The sequence below is a fragment of the Cavia porcellus genome, unplaced genomic scaffold, assembly GCF_034190915.1.
Source record: "Cavia porcellus strain 051 isolate PalLab524CR breed Dunkin Hartley unplaced genomic scaffold, mCavPor4.1 scaffold_17, whole genome shotgun sequence".
NCBI classification, from domain to species: domain Eukaryota; kingdom Metazoa; phylum Chordata; class Mammalia; order Rodentia; family Caviidae; genus Cavia; species Cavia porcellus.
In genome coordinates this window covers 44,766,017-44,788,895 of record NW_026947500.1, presented here as the reverse complement: position 1 = coordinate 44,788,895, position 22,879 = coordinate 44,766,017, and positions in this window count along the sequence as shown.

Sequence of the window (22,879 nt, the reverse complement as noted above, 5' to 3'; positions counted from 1 at the left end):
CATTCCCCTCCTCCTCCACTCCTTCCACCTCCTCCTCCTCCTCTTCCTTCTGCTCCTCCTCCTCCTTCACTTGTTCTTCCTCCTCCTCCTGTTGTGTGTCCTCCTCCTCACAATGCCTCACTGTTAGGTTTGTCCCCTGTTTGGGGCAGATCGCAGTGTGCTCTGCTGTGCAAAGGAGAACAATAGAGGTGACTTGCAGGCCTCCCAAACCCCGCACCTTACAGCCTCTGCTGCAGGAGCCCTGGCCCAGCTTATCAGTGGTGCTGCAATCACCAGAGAGCAGCATGCGTTGACATTCCAGCTCCTCCACGGGCTCCTTAATCTCTGCCTTTTCCTGTGACACCTGTACAAGAAAGGAAGCAGAGCACCAGAGTCAGGGCTCTGTGGCCACCTCCCCTGCCTGCCCTTCCCACCCTGGTGGAACAGCCTCCCCTGAGGCTGCACCATGGTCACATGGTCACCACTGCTCCTAGGAGTTGAAGCCACATCCTCAGCTTTGACCTGGGTCAGGAGTGCCACATAAGCCAAACTCTGGCCTAGCTGCCTCTGAACCTTCAGGTGGCTGAGTGGCTGAGCCCACTGTTTCTGCACAGAAGAGGGACCTTTGTTGACAAATGCCATCTGTGGAGGCAGGGTGTGATTCTGTGGGGGAGCTCTCCACATCACAGGATGCATGGAGCCTCCTTCTGCCACTGGCACCTGTTGCTCCTAGTGATGGGGCACAACCACTGCTTTCAGAGAAGGTCCAGGGAAATGAAGGCATGGGGAATCCAAAGTATTGGGGTGTCCAAAGGGACCTCAATGGAAGAGAAGGAGGGAAGGAGACCCAGGGAAGGATCAAAGCAGAGCCCAGCTCACCGCAGCCTTTGAGCCTCTCACGTCTTCAGGACTGGTGCTGTTGGGCTGAGGACTCTCCAGTTTTCTTTCCTCCACCTCCCCTTCATTTCATATTGGGAGCAGTCAGGAGGGAGACAGAGCAGTCCAGGCTCCCCTCCACCGACCTCACCAGGTCACCCTGGGCCACCACCCTCTGGGAGAGAATGAGCAGCCCTCTGCCATCTCATCCTCCTCCACTCATTCTCAGAGTGCTCCTCAGCCCATGCAACACTGACACCTCCATTCACCTTCCCCGGGCAGTGCCACAACTCCAGGCGAGGATGTCTGCTGCTTCTGCAGCTTGGAAGCTGACAGGACCTCCTGTAGGTAAGGATGGAAAGTGAGACATCAGAGGCAGCCAGATCCTCCCAGACAGGGGCCCGGCCTCAGCACCTCCATCACCTGGGTGGTCTTCAGGTCTTTGTAAAACCTAACCAGGGCCTTGTGGTCTTCCAGGTCTTTCAGATGTACATTCACCGCTTGTTTAAACGACTGTAGAAGCTGATGTTGCAGAGCGTGTTTTTCAGAGGCCAGGTGTAAACAGTCCTCAGCTCTGTGGCAGAGGATGCCCAGCAGCTGGTCTCTCTGCTGCTGCAGCTCCTGGGCCTCCTGGCTCTTCAGCGCCACCTGCAGGAGACCGAGAAGTGAGGTCAGGCATACCCTGGGGCTTCAGCAGCCTGAGCTCTGTAGGGGCTCTTTTGAACCACTGGCCTCCTGTTCCAAGTTTCCAGTCCTACAACCTCTGTTCTTGAATGTGGACCTCACCACATCTATGGAGAATCAGATGGAGCCATGCCACATGTGTTAAGTGATCTCTAGGCTTCAGTTTGCACCAAGGAGCCTCCCCCTCCAAGCCTGTTTCCTCCTAGCAGTAGGATGACTCAGGCTTCTGGCAGGGAAATGACATCAGGACCTGGGAGGACCCCAGAGCCACACATCTCTAACAGTCAGAGACCAAAAGCAAAAGACACATAACTGCTCTGCCAGACACTGCAGGACTCTGGAGTCACTTGTGGTCCAGCTGTGGGAGATCAGTTCTGGCCCCAGCACTTGCCACCCCCATCGGGAGCACCTCTGTCCTAGCCCAGTCCCATGGGGCAGGAGTCACCTACCACTGCCTTGAGCTGGGTGATCTCCTCCTGCAGCTGGCCCAGCTTCCAAGTCAGCTCCTTGTGTCTGAGCTGCTCTGAGCTCAGGGTGGTCACTATATTGGTGTTCTCTTCTCTCTACAGAGAATGGTAATCAGTGCCACCAGCACGGGCCGACCTGAGACCCCACCTGGGTGTCTACAGTGCAAGGTAGGACAGATAATCATCCTCTCTCTGCAGGAGAAGCCCCACAGGGTTCTGACTCACAGGACACTTTCACGACTGAGGGGGACAGTGGCCCAATGTGTTGCAGGGGGGAAGGAGCCAGAGGGGTTAGTGTGCTGCTCTGCCTGGAAGGTCCTGGTGGTGAGGAGCCTGGTGAGCAGTGAACACGCACCAGCCTCTGGAAGCTGTCCTGCATCTGTGCCAGCTGCTCCTTTATCAGGCAGTTCTGAAGCCCTAAGGCATCAATCATCTTCTGCTGCTCCTCCATGTTGTGCACGATGTTCTTGTGCTCTTCTGCCTGCACAGAGCACAGCTCTGCCCTGGTGTCAACCTGCAGAAGGCGCTCCTCCTGCTCCCTCATTTTGTTCCGCAGAGCCAGGTTTTCTTCCTTTAGCTGCCCCAAGGCGCCCTCCAGCTCCTTCTTCACCTTCTGCACCTCCCACAGGAGCTGCTGATGTTCCAGGCATGGCCCTGCTTGGGGCTGCAGGGCTGGGGCACAGGTGACAAAGGAGGTAGGGAAAGGGTCCAGGTCTCTGGGCCCTGAACAAGCTCTCAGGGCTCAGCCCCCACTCCAGGCTCCTTGCTTGGGCCTTGGCTTCCTCATGACTGATTCCTCACACCCACATCATGGCCAGGCCTGAAGCCATGTTCCTGTATGGATCCTGGGTGGGGGCTGGCAGGGGCACAATACCCTCTCTGCAAGTGGGGACACTGAGGCTCAGAGTTAGGACTAAATTGCCAGCTCCTGCCACAGATGCCCTTCCCTTTACCGCTGTGCCCTTGAGTCCACCCTGTCTCCTAGGGCAGTGTAAGCCCCACCCACAGCCTGGGTACCCCGCTCTCCCCAGATCACCCTTGTGCCCACTCACCCACGTGTTTCTCCAGTTCACTCCGCTGGACAGGAGGCTTATCAGCCCTCCTGTCCCGCTCCTCCTCTACCTCATGCACCTACCCAAGGCACAGGGGACAGTAGATGGAGGGAGGGACTAGTGACCTCAGACCCTTCTATCACCCTAGTCCCCCTTTCCCTTCTCTGGCCCAAGCTGCAGTGCTCTCTTTGAAACTCTCCCACTGAGCTATAACAGGCCCAGCCCCAAATGCAGAATTCTTAGCACCTGACGTTTTTCTCATCTGCACTCTGACCCTCTACTGCCATTGCAGCCCCATCCTTAGCTGCCTGGCCAGCCATGACACAGCTTCATGTGGGTGACGTTCTCCACCACTGGCTGTCTTAGGTTTTATGCATCTTAAAAACTTACTCTTTTATCCACCAGAAAGCAATCACGCTTCTTCTGTTGTTTGAATTCTCTTAACTGTGGAAAGAAGAGCAATGATACTCATGAAAACAACAAGCCACTTTGTTCACATCCTCCTACCGAACACTCTTATGCACACCACCTGCTTAATGCTGCCAACAGCCCTACAACACACTGTGATGGTCAGTCAGTCAGTAAGCACACAAGTTAACATGGCTGAACAGCAGAAAGAAATGACAGAAAAGAGAAAGAGAAACTTGTCACTATGGTGTAGGCCTGTAACCCCAAATACTGGTGATGTTGCAATAGAAGGATAGGAATGAGGGAAACCCCTGGGGATAAAAGTAGTAAAACACTTCCTCAAATAGATATAATAAAAGCTGGATAGAATCCTGCGTGCGAAGACAGGCGATGTGTGAGGACAGGCGACTGCAAAGGCCACGGTGGAGAAAATAATAATGAAGGATTTGAGTGGCACAGAAGACCAGATTCCCAGGAGGTTTTGCCTTCATTAAGAAAATGACATTGTCATGAAAGCTATAAGAAAACTTTTTCAGATTTCCGGGAGAACATTGTGGACAAATAACAGCAGCCATGGAGGCTCTGAGATTACCAGTTTAGAATCCAGGAGCGGTACCGTGTGAGGAGTCCTACGTGAGGGGAGATGTACCCTGCTGACCCAGGAACGAAGTGAGCTGAGAGAAACCAACTGGAAATGCAATCCTGATGCTATAACAGGAACAGATACAATCTCAGTACAGAAGCTGGAGCCCGCGCCATTGGAAGCCACAATTTGAATTTCCTGCTGCCGATACTGTGTCCCAATCCGAACGGCAGGGAGAGAGATGCGCGAAAGCTCTGAGAGCGCATTCAGTGAACCAAATGGCATTGAGAGCGGGACTCGCAGGGAGCCCTGCATCGACCTGCGGTGAGTGAGAGGAATTGGGACCCTTTCCTAGACTAGGAGGCTCCAACAGAGGACATTCTGGGAATGAGCAGACTAGACAGAACAGGGCCCTGCAGTGACTTTAGTCGCATATTCCCCTCTCAAGCGGGAGTGGTGGGGAGCACTTAGCCTGGTGATGCCGCGGACTAAGATCCAGTAGGCTAGCCCAAATCAGGTCCCTGCACCTGGCGGTGCACCCTAGCAGTGAAACATTCAGTAGGTTGATCTGGAGGAGCGGGCCCAGCAGAGGCTGCCCAGGTCTGTGTCTCCCTAGTACACTGCAGTGGGTGGGAACAGCTAGCCAGCAGATTCAAACAAACTGTAACAGACAAAGAGAAAAAAAAAAACAAACAAACTGGGCCTCCTACATACACTTATATGGAAGGAACAAAAAGTATGGGAAAAGGGAGCAACACGCAAGGGTCCTCAGTCCCCAATCCTGAGAACACTGATCCAGGAAAGGTAAATGCAAAAGAGAATGAGGACAGAAAACATGCAGTATCAAACACGGCACCTATAGACATAAAGCGGTATCTCTGGAGCCTCATAGAAGAGTTCAAAAGTGAAGTATTTAATGAAATAAAGCAAGAAATAAGTAGAATAGTTAGAGAAATGCTAAGCACCACCCAAGAAAAACAGATGGTGGAATGGAAGAACAGAAAGAAAGGGGATAATTGTTTGATGGAGAAAGTAGAGAAAACATAGAATATGTGAAGCAGGTTCAAAGAGATTACCAGGAATCTAAAAACTCTATTGAAAGCTGGCATAACAGCTTGAAAGAAACTAAGGATAGATTATCAGAACTGGAGCACAGATTTGTAAGGTGGGAGCATGAAATGAAAAACTTCTTAAAAATAACAAGAAAACAAACAGCAATAATACAAAGACTAGAAGATGTTAAGAGGATCCATAACTTAAGAATTAAGAACATAGAAGAAGTAGGGACTCAAACAAATGAACTACAAAAGGTATTCACAGAAATAATCCAGGAGAATTTCCCTAATTTAGCAAATGGTAAAGATACTCAGGTGTATGAGGCATACAGGACCCAAGCCACCTACAACCCAAATAGAGCTACACAGGCATATAATAATCAAAATTCCAGAAATCCAATATAAGAACAGAATATTAAAAGTCATCAGAGACAAGAAACAGATCACTTACAAGGGAATACCCATCAGAATTACAGCAGACTTCTTGGCACAAACCATCAAATCACAAAGAGCGTGGCGAGAAATAATTCAAGCTTTGAAAGATAATAACGTCCAGCCAAGATTGATATATCCTGCACAACTGTCCCTAGAAATTGATGGAAAAACAAGGTGCTTCCAGGATAAAGAGGAACTAGGGGAATTTGCAACCACCAATTCAACTCTACAGAGATTACTGCAGGATATTCTAACAATGAAAAGTACCAAGATTCCAGAAACAGTGGCAGAGAGGCCACAATGAATGGAGCAGAAAGTGAAATGAAGAAGACAAACTGACAACTAATGACAGAAAAAGAGCTCAACAGAAATGAGGCAGAGAAGATCGGAAGGTAGGAACAGCTATTTTGGAGAAAACAAGACATCATAATAGGTAGTGCTGATTTAATATCCTCTTGTTTTGAAGTCCCATCAAGCCTTTGTTTTTCTGTCTCCATTGGTTTTAATGTGTTGTATCTTATTGGATTTTATTATATGTGATAATATAAACAAAAACTTTTATAGACAAGGAGATTATACAGAAACCATTGTTCATTTTCTGTTAGTTGATTCTAAATACCCTGTAATACTGTCATTCTATTGAGTGGTTTTACATTGTCTTGATATGTTTGATGCTACAGTATACGAAGTTATACCCAAAGATTTTAAGGGAAGAGACACTATGGTAACTACTATTATGTCAAGATTATCTTGTGGTGAAACACTATTTTGCTTAAATGGCTATGTTTTGACCTGCACTGTTTTGTTGTTATGCCCTCTTTTTTTAAAATCTCAATCTCCTTTTTATTATCTACTTTTTCATTTTTTATCCTTTTAATTAAGAGAAAAATAAATATAGGATATATAATAATAACCCACTTTGATTTCCTATTAACTTGATTTGAAACTCTGTATTGCTCTATCTTGTTTTGACTCATTTTCCTCTATTCTGTCATGCTAGATAGTACCAAGTTTGAAAGTATAGGCAACAATAAGATTCATTGTTACGTCCATTCTGGTTGACTGTTATCTTCTTTTGAAGTCCTCTAATGTCTCCAATGTTTTGGTTATTGGTCTTATTCTTTACTGTTTTGTTCAATTTTATTATAACTGATGATATAGGCAATTCTTTTTAAGATAACAAGAAGCATTAACCATTGTTGATCACCTTGTATTTTGTTTTTACATTATGTATTATGTCCATCCTTTTGATTTGACTGACTCTGTCCTGGTATGTCACATTTGGTTTTACTTTCTTCAAAAAAAAAAAGTAAAAAGAACAGTGGGAGTAATAAAACCCAAAATGTGTAATTGTCATTGTACAAAAGAAAGGAAAAGAAAGTTCTCTAAAAGATATAATTGCATATATATTTAAGTGTATAAGATAGATAACCATATTACTGAGTTTTGTATCACTGAACAAAATGGTTTGCAGTCTCACTGTTTGAAAGTCCCCTCTGTATGCTTTAATTTTGTAACTTCAACAACTATTTCTAAGATGAGAATATGTAAGTAACTAGTGATTTCCTACTGTTTACTTTTTCTGAAATTTTGTATAACTTGTACCCTTTTTCCTTTTTTTTCTTTTTTTCCTTAAATAAAAAAAAAAGAAATAATAAAAAATAAAAAGGGCTGAGCATGGAACCCTGTGCTCCCTGGACTTCATCCCTAGATGTAATGGGGGAAAACAGACAGTAACAGGCTGGAGTGCAGCTCAGTGATAGACAGCTTTCTGTACTTTTGAAGGCGGTGGGTCTAATCATCAGTACCACACACAGGAGAGTCAAAGGTAAAGGGGACAATTAGAAAACATTCTGAGTCTCTCTGTAGAGTCAACTCCTGGGGAAAAAGCTCACACAAATCTGATCTACTCTGGTCATCCAGAGAGACTGTCAACCTTTTGAGATCCCTGATGAAAGTTTTATGTTGTCAGTGTCTAAGTTAAGGAGCCCAGTGGCCAAAACCTCTATACCCGCTCCCATGTTCACATGCCCTTCCAGGGAGAAATCTGTGTCTTCACCAGAGAAACCAGAAGGGGGCTAAAGCTGCTTTAGGGATCCAAGTGGGAAGATTAAGGGCCAGGTGAGGGTTAGTGATGAGGGCGTCCAATGGAAAGGGTCTTAAGTGCACTCTACTCCTCCCTCTCTGTCCGCAGAATCCTCTGCTCCCCACCCTCCTCTGTGTTCAGACAGCGGAAGGGAAAGAGGTCCCCCAATGTAGGGCCCAGGGAGGCAAAGTATGTGAGGACGGGTAGGAGGCAAGAGCCAAGCCCCAGGTGAGGCCTAAAGGAGTGTCCCCTGGAGGTGGACGCATTCGGGCTGTGAGGAGAGGATCTGTAACAGGGCTTGAAGGGGCACCGGAGTGCTGAGGGTCCCTCCACATTTGCTCCCAGGGGGGCACACACTCTGCCAAGAAGTTGCTAGCTGGGGGCTTGCTCTGGGTCCAGGAACTGAGACCCTGTTCGGTTTACCTTTTTTTTGGCCGCAGCCAATTTCTGCCTTCGAATTTCTTCCGGAATAGGAAGACAGGGAGGGGGAAAGGGGTGGGACCACTTCATGATAGTCACTTCCATCACAGGGAAACTCAAACACACTCCTCTCAGATCCACCAACTACCTTGAGATGCTAAACTCAAACCAGTGGGCGTGGCATCAGACCTGTCGTCCCATTGGCTAAGTAAACTATGACGTCATAAGGGCCCTGGAGAGGCCTCCTCCAGTGGGTGGGGGATGGGTGGAGTGGCATTAAAGGTGTAGACTACTGCTATTCCAGGCCACCCCAGGGAGCTATGACAGGAGGACCTGGGAGGAAGGGAAACTAAGCTAACACAAGTAAAACAGTAAAAGCACAGAGAAAGATGTGAGGACATCTACTAAGGAAAAACTCATGGCACAGCTCCTTTGAAATCACATAAGTACCAGGCATGGTGGTGTACAGATGTAATCCCAGTACTCCAGAGACTGAGACAGGAGGATCGGCCTGAGTTTGAGGGCAGCCTGGAATTCATAGTAGGTTCAAGAGCCTGAACTGTCTATCAAGACCCTATTGCAAAAATTAAAATTAGTCACACAAAACAGACTTTGAGGCAAACCGTATTTACTCTCAAAAGGGGCCACACACTTGGTTAAAAGGTGAACTTCATCACTTAGGATAAATCTGCATTTGTCTGGCCTTTGTCACTTGATGGATTCTTCTCACCTGCCAAATCTAGAGTGTGCTAGGACTTGGATCCTAGATTTTCCCTATGATGATCGCTTACCTCTTAGTTATCACCTTCAGTTCCGTGGCATCAAATGCCAGCTGCACAGCAACTCTGAAAGTTGTGTCTTCTACCAACAGCCTATTGCAAATCCGAGCTCAGGAAAGCAACAGTCCCTGTGACATTTCCTTTTGCATAGCTAATATTATCGCCAGCCTTCTAGATCCCAAATTAAGCCTTTAGTGTCACTCCTGGAACATGTTCTCCTCACAGGCTTTAGCATCTCAGTTGAAGGAAACTCCACCTTTCCAGTTCTTAGCCCTAAAACCATGGAGGCATCTTGGATGGCCACTTCCTCTCTTAGCACATATCCTAGCAGCCAGTCTAGTAACCTTTCTCTTTCTTTATCATGATGTTGAGGATTGAACATGGGGCTTTTGCACTGAGCTGCCAAGTGCTTGGATTTTTTTCTTTCTGTGGGTTTGTATCTTGTTTCTTGACATTCTGTCTTTGACAAAAGGCAAAATTTGATTTGTCTCCACCTCTATTGTCCCCACACTGCTCCACGCTACTGTTATCTGTCCCCTGGGTTGTAGTATTTTCCCTCTCTCCATGATGCCCCTGCTTCTGCCTTGGAGCTCTGTGTTTGCTCAGATTCATTTCCTCCAAAAAGCTGATGCTAAGACGTCAACAAAAGTACATGTAATTGATTGTGGATACTTTGTGAGAGAAAGTGAGAAGAGAATCAGGAGAGATGGGCATAGCCACCAGACTGTGACGTGAGGTCGGATTTCACATGAGGGGAAGAAGGCAGGTTAGGTGAAATGATTACAGGCTTTTGTGTGCTAAAATGTTGAGCAAGGTTCACAGAGGGAAGTTTTTATGGGATTACAAAGAGGGAGCACAGAGTAGGTACTTGGCTGTCTTGATTGGTTCTTACCATATATATCACAGTGATCAGCCATTTCTAGGAGACAGGAGCAACCAGAAATGCAACAGTGTCCCTTGTCTTTCAGTCACCTGGTGTCTCTAACACAGCAAGGCCTGGCATTATTCCTGTGAGCCTCCCTCATAGCCCAGACCATTTAGCACCAGGAAGAATGTTCCCTTTTCAGTCAGCCCTGCTGTATGCTGAGGATCCTTGCAGACCATGAAGTTCCTGAATCTACTGCTTTGCCTGTTCCCCTTCAGTGTGACATTTACATCATGAAGTGAGCACCGGGGAGGCTGTCGGTCGGAGCCTGCTTTCCTGTTGCTTGCGGGGTGCAAGGCTCCATCGTTTCTTCCATCTACCACAGTGACTGCATCTGACTCCCAGGCTGAGCATCCCCGAAGGAGGGGACAGGCCCCATCTTCCTGCAGCAGTGCCAGTGGAACACCAACGGGGACCTGGTGGTAGGCCATCGGCCATGGCCTGATGTTTATTTCAAAATGTTCGTAAGAAGAGAAAAATCATTGACTATGCATGACTAGGCAATTTAACACAAGATATTATTGTATTTCAGCATCACTGAAAGTCACCTTTTAGCTGGGGTTTAGCTCAGTGGCACAGCGCCTGCCCAGTAAGTGTGAAGTCTTGAGTTCAATTCACAGTATGAAAAAAAAGAAAGAACAGTGAACGACAGTGTGAATCAAAGGAATTATGTATTCTACCTTTATATTTATTTCTTGGCTGTGTGTGATGAACACATATTTGACCAACAGCCAGTGCCAAGATAAGAAGCTGCCAATGGATAATGAAATGAAGGCTATAGATTCTCGCTCCATGATAAATGGTACAATAGAAGCCTGTAGTTTTTCACTGTGTGTCTTAAAGCATTGTGACTGTGTATCTAGGAGTGGAATTTTGTAGCAGTGTTTACTTCCATGCTTATCTCTCTGACAACCACTGAACTGTTCCCAGCAGTAGTAATCCATTTGCCTTACATTAGCAGTGCCCAAGTGTGTCAGTTCTTCACGTTCTTCACAGCGTTGGCTGATTCGAGGTGTTTTATTTCCCCCAAAACATCACTTCTGGGTGATGCGGGGAACCATTACAGTTTTATGTTTCCTGAGTGAAAAATGATGAACAGAACTCTCAGCGTAAAATAAAAAATACTAACGATCAGCAAATGGCACAGTGTTAAGTAAAAACTCTTCTGCACAGAGCAGGAACAATCAAGTGAAGATCCCACAGACAAAATGGGAAAAACACTCTGCCAGGGCTCCTCTGGGATAGATTCGTATCTGTGACACATAAACAACACCAACAGTGTTGAGGCACAAAAAAATCAATGCCTCCATCAAAAAGGGACAAAAGAAAGCAGATGAATTTCTGAAAAATACCATATTAAATGGCAAATAAATATATTAAAATCATCATTGCATCATTAGGGAAAGGCAAATAAAAAAAAACACTGTTAGGTTCTATCTTACCTCAGTCAGTATGACTATGATCAAGAACATAAAAGCAAAAGATGCTGTTGAGTATACAAGGAAAAAGAAACTCTTCTCCATTGTTAGTGAACATGTAAATTAGTAAAACCACCATGGAATCTGTTATGGAGATTCTTTTAAAAATTAAAATGGAAATTGCATTGTACTGCTATGGCTCTCCTGAGTATGTTGCCAAAAGAATTAAAGTCATCATCCTCCAGTGATAAGTGCATACCCATGTTGAGAGCAGCAGAATTCACAGTAGTTAAACAGTGGAAACACCTAGGGACCGCTTAACAGATAGAAGCGTAAAATAGCAAATACACACCAAATAGAATTCTACTCCACCATCTAAAAGAATAAATTCATGTTACTTGTATGAAATGTGTGATATTGATATCAAATGTTAAGTGAAGTGAGACACACCAAGTGAAAGATAAAGATTTCATGGATTCTTTTATATGAAAAACCTAAGAAGTAAATAATGTAAAGACTACAATAAAGAAGACTTAGTAGGAAAGAAGAAGTCAATTGTTTTCAGATGTGGAAGGGGAACAGAAGAAAGGGTTAAAAGGAGGGCGACAGATAAAGGGGTATACAAATAATCATTATATATAATATACACATATATAATAATCAACACATATATTTAGTGATTCAGTTTCTACACATGAACAGTGGAGAGTCTCGTTCCAATTGTAGTAATGCACAAAATGTTTTGCTGTTTAACTGTGATAAAATGTTTTTTATTTGTTTCTTGTGCTTCACATTTTGATTTATTTTCTTTGAGAATTAACAAAACAATTTGCATGGTCACATGTACATGTTTGAAGTCAGAGGTATACACAAGACACTTTCTAGTTAACATAATATTATGATGATTTATTTTCTAAAAAACAGGATAAATTAACCCTGGAAAAAGACTGTAATGTTGAAATTCCAAAAAGGATGGAGTTATTTGCATGTAATTAAAATAATGTCATAGAAAATGTGTTTTAAAATGTTGCAATTTTTTAAAGAAATTTTGAGGCCAGAGAAAATATGACAGTCATGATATTAGGTGATAGTTTCACTTCCTCCAAATTCAGATTCCTCAAAGTGAAAATATAAGTAACTACCTACTTGACTAGTGAGAGGTCATGGTGAATGGCAGCAAAGTAACACTCCCACTGTTTTCTCCTGTGGGACAGAGCGTATGAGGGCACAATAATTTCACTGCCTGATACTTTCCATCTTCTCAAATTATAAATTTTAGTGTTTGAAGGACACAAAGTGATAAATTATGCTAATTGGGGATTACTAGTCAAATAGTTAGAAAACCAAAAGTGCTTTATGTTTGGAGGTAGTGACAAATTTACAGTTCAGACTTCCCAAGACATAATTTTGTACATGTTGCATATAAAAGTTATTCAGATGAAGTATAATGAATACACACACACATATGTATTTATGTGCCATCCATTTATCCATTCCTGCATCTGTTCACTCACACAGACACAATCAACAGGCACAGAGAAACAGATAGGCAGGAAATAACATGCAGGTGTGTTATATGCTAAACAGTGGTAGAAAAGGGAGGTACAGAAGAATTTCTTCCCCAGATACACTTGATGTGAGAAAAGTTGCCAACAAAAGATTTTGAAAATTATTCATCACATGTGATTTTAAACTCAGGATAGTGATATAATTTGCAAAATTTTGTATATAGTTTAATCAGAGATTCATAAACTTTTGCTATGTACAAAGAAAATTGAAAAATAATATGAGATAATATCACGAAGAGAAGCAAATATGAGAAAAGGATAAAATATCACACGAGGGTTTAGGAATACTTCAGGGAAATTGATGCATCTCAATCACGAAGAGACACTTGATCCAAAGCATAATAAAGCACTGAAACATTAAAAAGACATTTGTTAGTAGTGAATCTCACTTAAAGATGAGCCGACAACAAAAGAAGCCAGGCACCTAAGTATATGAATCAGAAATGATAAACAGAATCAAATAATAACAGATAAATAAATGAAATAGGCAAGTCAAGCAACAACAAAAAAGTACCTAAACAAAAACACCAACAAAATATTTTACAAAAGAGAAGGCTGAAAATAATTTTCAGCACAGCAATAGCAACTTCAATCTAAAAGGACATTTGAAAAGGTGTTGGCTATAATAAAGGGGAACCCTTTTTAGAAATGCGAGGATAGTTTAACAAAAGAAAATAAATTTGATACATCAAATACATTAACAAAAAATCGTGATAATTTTAATAAATTTTTTTGATAATATTCAAAATTTCATAATAAATATGTTGAAATATTGTTTGTAGAAGCAAAATGTCACAATATAATGAAGACCATTGAAAACACAGCAAAAGTTAACATTATATGGAATGTGGTAGAAACACTGAAGGAGTTCTCTCTAAGACCTAAAGCAAGACAAACAGGCTCCTTACCATTTCTTTTACTCAACAATACTAGAAGCTTTCTGCAGAGCACACAGACAAGAAAAAGCCAAAACCAGAATCCCAATTAGGAAAGAAAATGTCAAATTGTTTACAGGTAATAGTATCATATGTGTAGAAGACCCCCCCCAAACCCCATCAAATACTACTAGAACAAATAAATCAACTTCTTAAAGTTGCAGGTTACAAGATCCATATATAAATCAATAGCATTGCTATATATTAGGAGTGAATTATATGAAGTAAAAATCAAGGACACAATCCCACATGTCCATGAATTAAATAAATAATATTATGTTTTAAAAAAGTAACATACTACAGAAACAGATTTTCAGAGCCACTACATTTCTTATCCAAATATCAATGAAAATCTTTACACAATTAGGAAAAATCCTAAATAATATAAGCAAAACCCCAGCCCAAAACAATCACATAGCTAAAATCAAGTAGACCAAAATGAAAAAAGCAGGAAGTATTGCACAATCTGGTTTCAAAATATACTACAGAGCTGTAGCAACTAAAACAACATGGTATTGGCATTAAAATAAAAACAGAAGGCAGTTTCTACAGTAAATCTATGGTCAAGTGTCTTGAAACAGGTGTTTAAGCACATGCACTGGAGAAAGGACAGTCTACATAATAGACTTAGCTGTGAAAATTGTTTCTCCAGTGGGCAACCCACTCTCCAGGCCCCCTTGTGTTCCTCTTAGACAGAAATATTCTTTCTCTCAATGAATTCTTCATGCTCTTAACCTCCATTGATCCTAGAATTCCTTCCTCAGTTTTAGAGAACCTAAACTTGACTTTTATGACATCTAGCAGGTTGGGAGTATATTTCCCCTTTATCATTGAAAGATGCCCCACTGAGGTAGGTGGATAGAGCACCAACTGAACTTCTAGATATAGTCCCATTAAGCTGGGATTCCAGATTTTATTCACATTTCATAGAGCTAAGATCTAAAGGCAGGATAGGGTAAGAGGGAAAAAAAGATAATTAAGAAAAGCCAACCTTGGCAGGGATGTGATTGCCTGCACCAACCCTACTCCAGCCTCAGGCAGCATAGCATGGAGCAAGATAACATCCACAAGAGATGGGTCAGAGAAGTAATCACAGCACTGCTTTGGTTCTTGGTTCCAGGATGTGGGCTCTTAACCCTGAGCATATTCTAATAACTGCCACCCTCAGGTCAATGTCTACAGAGTTCTGTAGGAAGAGCCCTGTGTCAGACAGGGACAATAGTATCAGTCAACTGAATTTCTATTCCCACCCAACACTGAATGTGACTGGTTGTAGAATTTTTGGGCCATGAGTTTACCTCAGCAGTAGATAGCCCATAGAAGTGTGGACCTTGGTCCCAGCCCAGTGCTGCAGTTTCCATAGTGGGCTGTGAGCTCAGGGGGTGACAGAGCATAGCAGAATTCCTGGTCAGAGTTTCTGCATTGAAGCCTGACCAGATAGTCTGACCACGGTGGTTCTGTCCCAAGTGGAAAAATCCTATAGTTCTAGAACAAAGGCCATCAAATTTGGATGAGATATTTCAGCTCACCTCAAAACTGATACAAACTCTTAGGAACAGATTGTCCTTTGAATGTTCTCCCCCAGTTGAAGCTAAATAGTATATATCTGTGATTTTGAGTCAATCCTAGACTCTGAAAACCTTGCATTGATAAAGTAGAGGCAGCTCACCAATAACTTGTGATCAACATGGACATAAGGTTTCACACAGAGCTGAAAGAACAACTGTGACTTCCAGCACACATAAAATAAAAACTTTAGCTGACTTTCTGGAAAAACAGACCATAAAATTCTTATTATGGAGACTCAAATAAACACCACATCCATAAATTCCAAGATGATACCACAAACAAGCATCAAAAGCTTTTAAAAAATATGACCCCAGTCAGAAGTAAAAATAAGCACCAGAAACTAATAAGAAATGTGGGAAAACTCATGCATATAGTCCTAAAATAGCATTTTAAGGAAATTTAACAAACTTCAAAAGAACAAGAGAAATGATTCAAACACTAGAAGAGATCAGGAAACATTTAAAAATCAAACAGATATCCATAGCCAGATACAAAATCATTACCTATTTTGTATTCTGAGAGTTGTGATCTGAACTAGAAATTAAGATATCAGTCTTTTTTTTTCAAATTTTATTTAAGAAGAAAAAGAAAAAAAAGCAGAAAAAAGGGTATAGTTATACAGAATTTCAGAATTTCAGAAAAAAATAAACAGTAGGAAATCACTAGTTAATGGATTACATATTGTCATCTTAGAAATATTTGTTCAAGTTACAAAATTAAAAGCATATAAAGTGGACATTCAAACAGTGAGACTGCAAAGAGTTCTGTTCAATGATCCAACAAAACTCAGTAATATCATTGTCTATTTTATACACTTAAATATACATGCAGTTATATCGTTTAGAGCACTTTCTTTTCCTCTCTTTTGTACAATGACTATTACACTTTTTGGGTTTTATTACTCCCACAGTTAAGATATCAGTCTTATTCACAATAGCCACCAAATAAAATACATATCCAGGATATTTTAAAGGAGTGAATGACATTTATATTGAAAAGTATGTCAGTGATGAAAGAAATGGAAGATGGCCAAATAATGGAAGGGTATCTTGTGTTCATAAATTGGAAGAACCAGTATGCTTAAAATTTCTTAACAACCCAAAATAATCTACAGATACAATATAATCACTCTCAGAGACTTCTAGGAGAACATGGCAGATAGATAACATCAGCTACTGAGGCTCTCTGAGATAGCCAGCTTAGATTCCAGGGATGGTGCAGTGTGGGGAGTCCTAAGCAGGGGGAGATATACCCTGCTGACCCAGGAACAAACTAAGCTGAGAGAAACCAACTGGAAATGCAATCCCGGTGCTATGATTGGAACAGCTAATGTCTCAGTTTCAAAGCTGGAACCCATGCCTCTGGAAACCATGGCTTGAATTTCCTGTCTCCACCGCAGCATCTGAATCTGCACAGCAGGGATAGAGACATGAAAGCTCTGAGAGCAGGAATTGGTGAACCAAATTGAGAGCAGAGCTGGCAGGGAGTCCTGCATCGACCTGCAGTGAGTGAGAGGAATGGGGACCCTTCCACAGACTAGGAGGCTCCAACAGAGGACATTCTGGGACGAGGCCGACTAGCCAGAAGAAGACACTGCCGGGGACCAGGCAGGCTCCCTGCCAGACCAGTGAATGGAGCAATGGTGGCTCGGAATCCCGCCCAGCCTGAGGGAACCTTCTTCCTGAACTGGGGACCAGTCCAGTCCCTGCTGGACAGGTGAGTGGAGCAGCAGCAGCTGGGAATCCCGCCTAGCCTGAGGGAACTCTCTTCCTGCCCTGGAGACTAGGCCAAGATTCCCTGCCAGTTCCAGTGAGTGGGGCCACCACAGGGAATCCCACCCCAGGTGGCAGAACTCTCTCCCACACTTGGAACAACACTTGAAGCTCCAAAATATGGGAAGATGACAAAGCGAAAGATCAAAATGCAATCTCAAACATTCAGCCCAACCCATGAAAGCCTAGGTGCCATGTGCATAGAAGAAAACACATGCCACATAACTGAAATACCTGAAATAATAGTAACTGAAATAAAGAAGCAACTCTGGGAAGCCTTAAAGGAATTCAAACTAGAAACAATCTCTCAGGTAAAAGAAGAAATGATAAAAGAAATGAAGCAGATGCTAAACATAGCTAAAGAAGATGCAGTTAAAAAATTGGAGGACCTAAACAAAAAGATAGAATCCCTGGATGAACAATATAAGAAACAAACAGAATACATAAAACAGATGCAAAGAGATATGCAGGAAATCAAAAACTCCATTGAAAGTTGTAAAAACCACCTCAATTAGTGTGAAGATAGAATCTCAGACCTTGAAGACAAGATTGCAGCCAGTGAACAGGAAAGAAAAGATCTTTTAAAAATAACCAGAAATCAGGAAATAACAATTCAACACCTGCAAGATGACACAAAGAGGAACGACATAAGGTTGATGGGATAAATGAAAAAGAAGGGATCAACATAAAGGATGTCAAGAGGATATTTACAGAAGTAATAGCTGAAAATTTCCCAAACACGAGATTGGAAACTGATACCAAGATCACTGAAGCATATAGAACTCCAAATAGCCATAACCAAAATAAATCTATACCCAGACATATAATAATGACCATTCCAGAAATCAAACAAAAGAATAGAATATTAAAGGCTGTCAGAGAGAAAAGACAGATGACCTATAAAGGAAAACCTATCCGAATCACAGCAGACTTCTCAGCACAAACAATAAAGTCAAGAAGATCATGGAGTGAAGTATTCAGATCCTAAGGAAAATGATTTCCAACCTAGACTGATGTACCCCGCAAAACTGTCCTTCAAAATCGATGGTGAAATAAGATACTTCCATGACAAAGAACAGTTGAAGATCTTCGTGATCACCAAACCAACCCTGCAAAAAATACTGAAAGACAGCCTAGATACATTTAGGAAAAAACCACTAAACAAAGCAGACAAATAAACAGAGCAGAAAGATAAGCATCCTACAACAGAAAGATAACATGTCAACAATAAACCAATACATAACAGTTCTAACTATTACTGTAAATGGTCTCAATACACCAATTAAAAGAAACAGACTGGCAGAATGGATCAAGAAACAAAATCCAACCATATGCTGTCTACAAGAAACCCATCTAACCCAAAAGGATACTCACAGACTGAAAGTCAAAGGATGGAAAACAATACTTCATGCAACAGGAACCCCCCAAAAAGCTGGGGTAGGTATTCTGTTTGCAGACAAGTGAACTTCGAGCCAATAATGATCAGAAGAGATGAAGAAGGTCACTACATACTGGATAGGGGAAAACTCCAAAAGGAAGAGATAACTATCTTAAATATATATACACCAAACTCCAGAGCACCCAGTTATATAAAACAAGTACAAACAGAAATGTAAAACCAAATCAGCAGTAACACAATTCTAACAGGAGATCTTAACACACCATTGACACCAATGGACAGATCAACCAGACAGAAAATCAACAAAGAAATAAAAGAACTGAATGGCACCTTTGAACAAATGGACCTAATAGACATATACAGAGTATTCCACCCAACAACAACAGAATACACATTCTTCTCAGCAGTACATGGGACATTCTCTAAAATAGACCATATATTAATTCACAGAACATATTTAAATAAATGCATGCTATCGGACCATAGCACTATGAAATTAGAAATTAATGATAAAAGATACTGCAAAAATCCCACAAACACATGGAAACTGAATAACACACTCTTGAGTAATCAGTCAGTCACAGAGGAAATTAAAGAAGAAATTAAGCAATACCTACAAGAAAATGAAAATACAGATACAACTTACTGGAATCTGTGGGATGCAATGAAAGCCATCCTCAGAGAAAAATTTATTACACTGTGTTCCCACATCAGGAAAACAGAATGAATACAAGTAAACAATTTGATGCTACACATCAAACAGCTAGAAAAGGAAGAGTAAGTCAATCCCAAAGCCAAAAGAAGAGAAGAAATTATAAAAATCAGAGCAGAAATCAACACAATAAAGCATAAGAAAACAATCCAAAGACTCAATGAATCAAAAAGTTGGTTCTTTGAAAGAATAAATAAAATCGATAAGCCCCTAGCCTGGAGGGGCAGGCCGAGCATAGGCTTCCCAGGTTTGTGTCTCCCTAGTACACTGCAGTGGGTGGTAATACCTAGCCGGTGTAATTCAATCGAATTGTAACTGAAAAAGAAAGAAACTGGCCTCGTATATATGCTTGTATGGAAGGAACAAAAAGTATGGGAAGGGGGAGGAACAAGAAAGGGTCCTCAGTCCCTAATCTTGAGAATAATGATCCAGGAAAGGTAAATGCAAAGGGAATGAGGACAGAAAACATGCAATATCAGGCATGGCACCAATAGACATAAAGCAATAACTCCGGGACCTCATAGACAAGTTCAAAAGTGAAGTATTTAACCAAGTAAAGCAAGATATAAGTAAAATAGTTAAAGAAATGCTAAGCACTTCCCCAGAAAAAAACAGACAGTGGAATGGAAGAACCCAAAAAGAGGGAGAATTGTTCTATGTTAGAGAAAACATAGAATACATGAAACAGGTTCAAAGAGATTCCCAGGAAACTAAAAACTATGGAAAGCTGGTATAACAGCTTGAAAGAAACTAAGGATAGATTATCTGAAGTGGAGGACAGATTTTGTAATGTGGGAGCATGAAATGAAAAACTTCTTAAAAATAACAAGGAAACAAGCAGTAACAATACAAAGGCTAGAAGATGATAACAAGACCTATAACTTAAGAATTAAGAATGCAAAGGAAGAAGCAGGGATACAAACAAATGAACTGCAAAAGCTATTCACAGAAATAATCAAGAACTTCCCTAATACGGGAAAAGGTAATGATACTCAGATCTATGAGGCATACAGGACCCCCGACACCTACAACCCAAACAGAACTACACCCAGGCATATAATAATCAAAATTCCAGAAATCCAAAATAAGAACAGAATATTAAAAGCTGTCAGAGACAAGAAACAGATCACTTACAAGGGAACACCCATCAGAATTACATCAGATTTCTTGGCACAAACCATCAAATCATGAAGAGCGTGAGGGGAAATAATTCAAGCTTTGAAAGATAATAACCTCCAGCCAAGATTGATATATCCTGCACAACTGTGCCTAGCAATTAATGGAGAAACAAGGTGCTTCCAGGATAAAGAGGAACTAGGGGAATTTGCAACCACCAATTCAACTCTACAGAGAATACTGCACATTCTAAAAGAGAAAAATACCAAGATTCCAGAAACAGTGGCAGAAAGACCACAAGGAATGGAGCAGAAATTGAAGTGAAGAAGACAAACTGACAACTAATGACAGAAAAAGCTCTCAACAGAAATGAGGTAGAGAAGTTTGGATGGTATGAACAGCTATTTTGGAGAAAACAAGACACCATAATAGCTAGTGCTGATTTAATATCATCTTGTTAAAGTCCCATCAAGCTTTTGTTCTTCTGTCTCCATCGGACTTAACATGTTGTATCTTATTGGATTTTATTAGATGTGAAAATATAAACAAAAACTTTTATAGACAAGGACATAATACAGAACACATTGCTCATTTTCTGTTAGTTGGTTCTAAATACCCTGTAATACTGTCATTCTCTTGAATGGTTTTACATTGTCTTGATATGTTTGATGCTACAGTATGCAAGGTTATACTCAAAGATTTCAAGGAAAGAGACACTATGGTAACTACTTTTATGTTGGGATATCTTGTGGTGAAACACTATTTTGCTTAAATGATTATGTTCTGACCTGTGCTGTTTTGTTGTTATGTCCTCTTTTATATTAATCTCCTTTTTATTATTTATTTATTTTTTTGCTTTTATCTTTTTAATTAAGGGAATACACATATTAAAAAATAGCAGGATATATTTGACTTTCTATTAACTTGATTTGAAACCCTGTATTGTTCTCACCATCTTGTTTTGACTGATTTTACTCTATGCAAGAGGCAGTATGGTAACCATTGTTTATCACCTTGTATTTTGTTTTTACATTATCTATTATGTCCATCCTTTTGATTTGACTGACTCTGTTTTGTTATGTCACATTTGGTTTTATTCTCTTCAAAAAAGTAATAAGAACTGTGGAAGTAGTAAAACCCAAAATGTGTAATTGTCACTGTAAAAAAGAGAGGAAAAGAAAGTGCTCTAAAGGATATAACTGCATGCATATTTAAGCGTATAAGATGGATAACCATATTACTGAGTTTTGTTGGATCACTGGAAATAACTGTTTGCAGTCTCAGTGTTTGAATCTCCACTTTATATGCTTTAATTTTGTAACTTGAACAACTATTTCTAAGGTGAAAATATGTAATCTATTAACTAGTAATTTTCTACTCTTTATTTATTTTTTTTGAAATTCTTTATTACTTGTACCCTTTTTCTGTTGTTTTCTTTTTCTCCTTAAATAAAATTTTAAAAAACCCCAAACTGTCTTTACAGATCTAAAGTTGTATGGAACCTTAAAGTATTCTGAAAAGCCAAAACAAAAATAGAAAATTAGAATATGTTACAACAATAGACTAAAAAATACAATTCAAAACTGTAACAATGAAAACACTTAATATCCAGCTTGAAGTCTGACACTTAGTGGGGTTTCAGTAGATAGCTCCTGAGTAAATAGATGAGTCATAATCACAGCTGTACTGTACTGGCTGGTTGTTTTGCATACTCTCTTTCAATTCCTAACACTTTAAAATCATTCCTTTCCCTAAAAGTGCTTTGGCCAAAATCCTCTTAATCATTTCACAGACACCAATTTATCTCAACTTTTGATTTCTTTGTGTTTGGAACTCTTTTCCTAGGTCTCCCCCAGATCTTTGCTGTGCATCCCACTAAAGTTCTGAGGAGGGTAATTTCAAAATTTACAGTACACATACAAATAAGCAGTGATGTGTTGGATGTGTTCATCAGCTAGATTTAGTCCACATTTTCATCTGTCATCTATCTATCCATCCATCTGTCCATATATATGATGGCATCATGTTAATGCATAGATATATACAATCATAATTTTTTCATAAAAGAATGTACATTAAAATGAAGCAAAGTCAGAATTCAGTTTTTGTATTCAAACTACTATTTATTGAAAAAATGCATCTCGAAAATATATCTATTATTAAAAATTTCCCTTAAATAGAGTTTTGCTACATTCTCACATGCAACCAAGAACATGCAGTAAGCTGTCCCAGATTGATTATGTGCTTTCTGAAATTCACCTGCAGACAGGATTCTGACTGGAAAATATTTCACCTTTGCCTTCCCAAGAGAAGTATTTGATATTAACGACACATAATATGAAAGTCTTGGGAAAGTCATTTTCTAAAGAGCCCCTTTCCTCCCAATTGAGAAATATGAGCTATAGTTGATCAAAAAATTATTCCTAAACTTATCTTCAAACTCTGGGAAACACTGATGCCATGTACTTATAATGAAAGGTATTAACTTGGACAATACATTATATGTTTTAACTAAAACAAAGCTGAAAAAGTAAAGATGAACATGGATGACCCTGAAGTAGTAGGAATCCCATAAGAGAAGGGGAAAGAGACAGAGAGAAGGAAGAGACAGAGAGTGATGCTGGGTAGGATGCGATCATAG